The 6,677-nt window shown below is 36.8% G+C and overlaps 1 pseudogene; it reads left to right on the top strand.

The window, feature by feature from the left end:
- The first annotated feature begins 617 nt into the window (after positions 1–617).
- Positions 618–718, top strand: LOC130471016 (uncharacterized; annotated as a pseudogene).
- Positions 719–6,677: the final 5,959 nt, after the last annotated feature.

Genomic DNA, 6,677 nt, shown 5'->3' with positions numbered 1-6,677 from the left:
CCTCCTTGGCCAAAGCCTTGGTAGGATCCATGCATAGGGGGCCTCTAGGTGCTTGCCTAGCAAAGTTTTGATTATTGGGGTTATCATATCTAGACCTCTCATTCAAAGCATGGGCATATTCCATATCAAAATCACCTTCACAAGAAGGGCCCTAATCCACATAAGACACATTATGCACCAAAGGACAAGCATTGGGGAAATGACCATAATCTTGACAATTATCACAAAAAGATATACCCGGAGGCATAGTGTCATAGGAACTCACCTTGCTCTTCCCCTTGGTGAGAAGAGTAGCCGAAGGTGGTGGAATTGTCGATGGTGATGGTGGTTGGCTTAGTGTGCTCTCTAGCTTTTCCAATCTCGAGCTAAGATTCTCAATGATCCTAGCTTGCTCCATAGCATATACCGACCCTTTACCATCATCATTCCTACCCTTGCCATCATAGTCCCTTGCACCTACATGCCAAGCTTGATAATTTTGGACCACGTCCTCAATTATCTCCTCAATTTGATCTTCGGCCTTGTTAATGATGGGACCACCCGCCCCCGCATCTAGACTCGTCTTGGAGGTCGGGATCAACCCCAAATAGAAGGTTTGGTGTAGCAACCACTTAGGGATCCCATGGTGAGGGCTTTCCCTTTGGTATTCTTTGAATCGGTCCCAAGCTTCAAAAAGCGATTCATCCCGCTTTTGCTCAAATGATTGAATTTTGTGGCGATATTCCGCCGTCTTGCCATGAGAGTAAAACTTTCTCAAAAACGCGCTAGTCACTTCATTCCAAGTGCGAAGTGAATTTGGCTTGACCTCCTTGTCAAGCCAATCACTAGCTCGCCCTAGAAGAGAGAAACGAAATAAAGTCAACCGCGCATAGTCCGAAGTCACACCATTGTGTTTGATTGTATCACAATAATGTTCGAATTGCTTTAGGTGCTCGTGTGGTGACTCGTTGCTCTTCCCACAAAAAGGATGGCTTTGAACCAAGTTAATCAAAGCGGGTTTGATTTCGAAGTTATTTGCATTAGTTGTGGGAGCTTGGATACCGCATGTTGCTTCAAATGCTCCCGGTATACCCAAATTCTTAACCGGGAGCGCTATGGCTACAAAGGCTTGCTCACTCTCTTCTTGTGCCACACCTACACTCAAGGATTCAAATCGGTTGTGGATTGATGAGCGAGTTCGAACGCGCCTTAATCTCCTTAATGTCCTCTCCAATTCAAGGTCAAGAGGGTGGAGAGACCTTTGACGTGCAAGACCCCTATCAAGCATACAAACTCAAAGAACATGTGAGTATTTCAAAGGAAAAGAAATCAAACAAGAATGAAATATTTTTGTACTTTTTCTAATGGTAAACTAGTCTCAACAAAACTCAATAACAACGACCGTTCCCCGGCAACGGTGCCATTTTGGTAGGGCGATTTTCCGTCGTTGAAAAGAAAACCACCCGACCAAACAAAATTTATAAACTCCTAACTAGCCGGCTATATGGACTATAGCGGCAAGTATAGGGATCGTCCCATAGAAACGGTGTGCATTGAGTCAAGACGTTAAGCTAGTTTAGACAAAAGTTGGTTTGAATTAATTTCTAGGAAAACTAAGCTAACAATCAAACGAATTAACCAATATAGGGAAACTCTAGGGAGTCGGGGATAGTCTAGGGAATTGGGGGAAACAATCTAAACAATCAAGCAATCATGATGATATAACGACTTAGTGCATAGGGGAATAGAATCGAATGACGTGCTCGCCACCTCTCGGATGGAGCACGCGAAGCATCTAATCTATAGAAGAGCTTTCGCCTAATCCTAAACTAGATAACTTGCATATAGGAACCACTATTCACTTGCATAAAATAGGCTCACAATGTCTTACCAAACCTAGCCTATACAATCCAATCAAATCCAATCAAATAGTATTTGCAACTACCACTCAATTAGTCTTGGATATCCTATCACCAAATCAAATTTAATTACATCAATCAATCAACATTCAACCATCTATTTCCCCTAATTAAGCCCCTAGATTCTCCCCTTTCCCTAACCTAAGTCTACTCACTACACATGCTTGAAATTAGGAAATTCATGAATTCTAGGCAAGCAATCATGTAATTGAAAGAGTAGAAGGAAGGAATCAAGAAATTGAGCATTCAATTGCAAAATCAATTAAAGAATTGAGAAACAATGAAACAAAAATCAAAGTAAAGAGGAATTCAAGAATCAAAGAAGAATTAAAGAACAATAGCAAAATAGCAAGAACAAAGAACTAAGGAATTGAATTAAAATTGCAAGAAATTGAAAGAGAGTTGAAGAAATTACAACTTGAAGCTTCAAAGCAAAGAGTTTCTCTCTCTAGAAAATGCTGAAAATGTAATTGGGAATTCTAAAAATGTCAATGTGAAAGTTCATGTTCTAAAATTAAAATGAAAAATCTATTTATAAGTTTCCCCAAATAGAAGCTTTAATTCAAAAATCTGGAGCCCCCGTCAGTGTTCGGTCGCACATACCCTGTGTGCGATCGAATAGAAAAAACTAATTCGAGCAAACACTTAATCTTGTGCGAGCAAACGAAGCGAAGACAAACTCCTTCGTCATGTGCGACCGAACAGGAAATCTTGTTCGGTCGAATGAGCTTTTCTTGGCTCATGTCTTCTTCGTATTTCAATTTGGTCAAACAGCTAATCTTGTGTAGGCACACAAATTCTTGTGCGGTCGAACGAAATCATGTGCGATCGTTTACCAAAATTGGGGCATTCTGTCTCCAAAATCCAATTTGTGCGACCATTTAACAGAGCTCGATCGCACAAAGGGGCTTTTGTGCGATCGAACAAAAAGGGTTGTTCGGTCGCACAAAGCTCCATCTTCCATGAGTCCACCAGTTCAGCACTGTTCAGGCGCACATCCCCTGTTTTGGCTCAATTCTACTTGTTTCCATCATATTTCACCATAATCACCTATAAAGCACAAGATGCAAAGAAACCTACAAAAATCATACGAAAAGCTATAAAAACTATGAAAAATCATAATAAACTAACATGAAATCCTAAGCTAGCTAAGAGCGACATAAATGTCGCTCATCAAACTCCCCCAAGCTAGGCGTTTTCTAGTCTCTAGCAACTAAGCACGAAATAGGGAAGAATGAGCAATTATGCGAATTTCCAATCATTAGGGAGCATCCAATCATGCAGCCAGGGTTTAGGGATCAATTCCCAAGAAACCCTAGCCCTATAAATAGTTCAGATCCCAAGGTAAAAAGAGGTATTCAATTCATTCCCACCTACCTTAAACTATCTTTGCTTTGTCTTCTCTCTACAATTACTTCTCTCTCTAGCCAATACTTACTTAGGCATCGGAGCCGCTTGTTTTGCAGGTTGCAGGAAGATCGTGCCAGCGCATACTTGATGCCTCCGAGTAACGCGTGACACGTCATCACTAAGAAAAATCCCACAACATTTGGGATTCCATGTTTGAATAGCTTAGTAGTTGCAAATGCTATGCTTATCATTATAATTGGGGCTTTCTACATGGATTTGTCAAGAAATTGAGAGTCTATGTTGAATTTGAAGTGACTAGGTGATTAGATTCCCATACTAATTCTAGGGTGACGCGAAAGCGTATCATTAGGATTGGATTTGACAAGGTTCGCTAACCAAAAGGGGTGTCGAACCATATTCGTTGGTTGCTACCTAATTTGCATGTCCTTGCATTACCATGATTGCATAACATCTTGTTTTTCCCCAATAAACTCGATTTGACCCCCGATACCCTAACTCCTTCATAATTGTTGCATAATTAGTTTGATTTCCTTAGTTGTGTCGAATTCTTGAAATTAGTCTTCTAAACTAGCTTGGTTCATAAACTCGAAAATGAACCGTTCTCTTGGGACGATACTTGAACTTACTGCTATATATCATATAGTGTTGGTTTAGGGATTTTACAAATATTGTTTGATAGGTGGATTCCGATTTCAACGACACGGAAAAAGCCTCATCACGCGTGTGTGTGTTATGTGTCCACCCATACCACTCTCACACTTTCTTAAACAAGAGTTACACCCATTCCCCAATTAATAAATAAGGAGAATATGAAGAGTTTTTCCAATGTGGGACTATCTAATTTTCACTCTCTTTTCTTTATGTTTTCCAATGAGAATTTCCAACAGTTTTTACACACAAATAAGTTTATTTCAGACAAAATAAGTTTAAATAAGTTAAAATAAGTTTAAATAAGTTCAAATATGTAAGTCAGACAAAATAAGTCAAATGGAACGAAATTTAAATGCCGATAATGAAATAAGTTAATAACAAATGTTGTATTGTGTAAATGCATAATAAAAAATGACGGACTCATTTGCAAGCTTCTACTACTTCCATGATCCATGGATATATATTGCAGATTTAAGGAATTATGGGGTAAATGGAAGCAACTTAAATGGAATGCTTATTCAAAACATGTATTCCATGGCTGTTATCGTATTGAAATTTTCTTTTCATTGTTTTTAATTAATTAAAAAATTAACAAATATTTATAAGTTTAATCCGTAGCAATCAAAGAATTCACATGTATTTTCAAACTTGGAAAAGGAATACTCCGTTCTACTTCATGGGAAATATCTGACAACAGTAATGGATAAGGACAAATTACATATCATGCTTTTGTAAGCATTGATTGCTTAGTGTCATCCAGCTGCATTTTTATTACTAGTACGTAATTCCACCTATTAGGAGTAACTCAATAGATAAAAAGAGAGATTTAATTTAAGTGGCTCTACAAGATTGTTGGAGCTATTTTAGTACTTCACTTCCTACGTAACCTTGTGGTGAATACAACTTTTAATCAAAAATCTTTTCACTTTATATTATAATCACATCACCTCGTTATAATTTACGTTTTTATTTTTCTCTCCCGAATGAATCAGAAGATTAATATAAATTATAAATAGAGGGAGATTTGAATCTAAAACCCGCCGTAAAACAGACTATCAGTATTAATCAATAACCAATATCTCATTAATGCCTCGTTACGATTTATGTGACTATAGGTGATTTTTTTCTTGACATATAAGTTCCCCGTACATGAAAATTTTAATTTCTTAACAATTAGATGTACATATGTGATTTTATTAGGTTGGGAATAACATAGAAAATAAAGTTTATCAAAGAATGTCTGCTTCTCTCAAAATGAAAGAATAAGTATTTAACCCATTTAACACTGCAAAAACTTGTATCTTTAATGACTAACTACATAACGACGGTCAAAAATCCCGTCGCTAAAAGCCTTTTGCGACGGGGATAACAACCAAACAAAGAAGGGAACAACCGTCGCAAATGTCTTTTACGACGGATAAACGATGAGATTTTCCATTAACAACGGCCCCTTTTTATGACGAGTTCGTGACAGGAAATCTCGTTGTTAATCAATAATTATTGGCTTTTAGCGACAAGAATTCCCGTCGTTAATGGTACAATTTCTTGTAGTGTAAGCTCATGTCAATAAAAAAAATCTTATTTAACCCATTTAAATAAGTGAAATTTTATGGGGATAGAAATTCGCCAAACCAAACCATCCTTGACTTTCCAAGCAAATAGATTTTTGAAGGGTGAGAAATTGTACTTCCTATATACGGAGTACAAATACAATCTAACAAGTACTCCCTCCGTCCCAAAATTATCTTCCTGTTTTTCTAAACGAGCGTCCCAAAATTATCTTCCTGTTTCTAATTTTGGCTACTAAGGTCCCCACTTTCTCATGTACTATATTAATTAAAATTGAATTGAAAACCTCACCCATGTACTATATTCCACTTTTCCCATGTACTATATTCTCTTTCCCATGTACTATATTCTCTTTCACATGTACTTTATTCCACTTTTCCATACAACTTAATCATCATTTGTACTTTATTCCACTTTTTCATGTACTATATTCCACTTTTCTTAAAATCCGTATTTTTGGTCAAACAGAAAGATAATTATGGGACGGAGGGAGTACTTATTTAAGTTCTAAAAACAAGTGACTTAATAATCTATTGTACTTCCTTCGATTTCTAATACTCGCAATGTTTGTGATTTCTACATTTTTCACGTATTATACTTTGACTATTGTTGGTGATTTATACGTAAGTTAAAACATAGTCATGTGAGATCTTGTTAGATTTGTCTTAATATGTATTTTCAAAATATTAACTTTTTATAATTTTTGCTTAAAGAGAATTAAAGATATTAATGATCAAAGTTGTGCATTGGCATTCGTAAAAGTGTCAAACATTGCGAGTAAAAATGAACGGAGGAATTGAAGTATGATTTTAAATACGGAGTATTATGTTTGCCAACATATAATTTATTCAATTTAGACCATTATCTCTCATGTTAACTAGTGAGGAGTATAAAAAGTTGATTTAGTGAAAAAAATATAGACGCTCATCTTAAGAATTTGTCTAAACTAAATTATCGTAGCATATGCACTTGTCTTAACTCTTTTTTTGTTTTGTTTTTTTTGAGGGAAAGCCCTATGGGCGATTAAGTTGCATTAATAGCCAAATCAGCTTCCATAAACGGAGCAATACAAACTGGGAAATCAACAATCCAAACCTTCCTACCGATTGTCCATGGCAAGCTATGAGCAAGCTCATGGAAACCTTATTGCCCTATCTACGAACAAACGACCAAGAAACAGACTCAAAT

This window comes from Spinacia oleracea, chromosome 3 (genome assembly GCF_020520425.1).
Source record: "Spinacia oleracea cultivar Varoflay chromosome 3, BTI_SOV_V1, whole genome shotgun sequence".
Lineage (NCBI taxonomy): Eukaryota > Viridiplantae > Streptophyta > Magnoliopsida > Caryophyllales > Amaranthaceae > Spinacia > Spinacia oleracea.
Note: the sequence above shows the minus strand (reverse complement) of the source record. Positions and strands in the feature narration are given on the sequence as shown.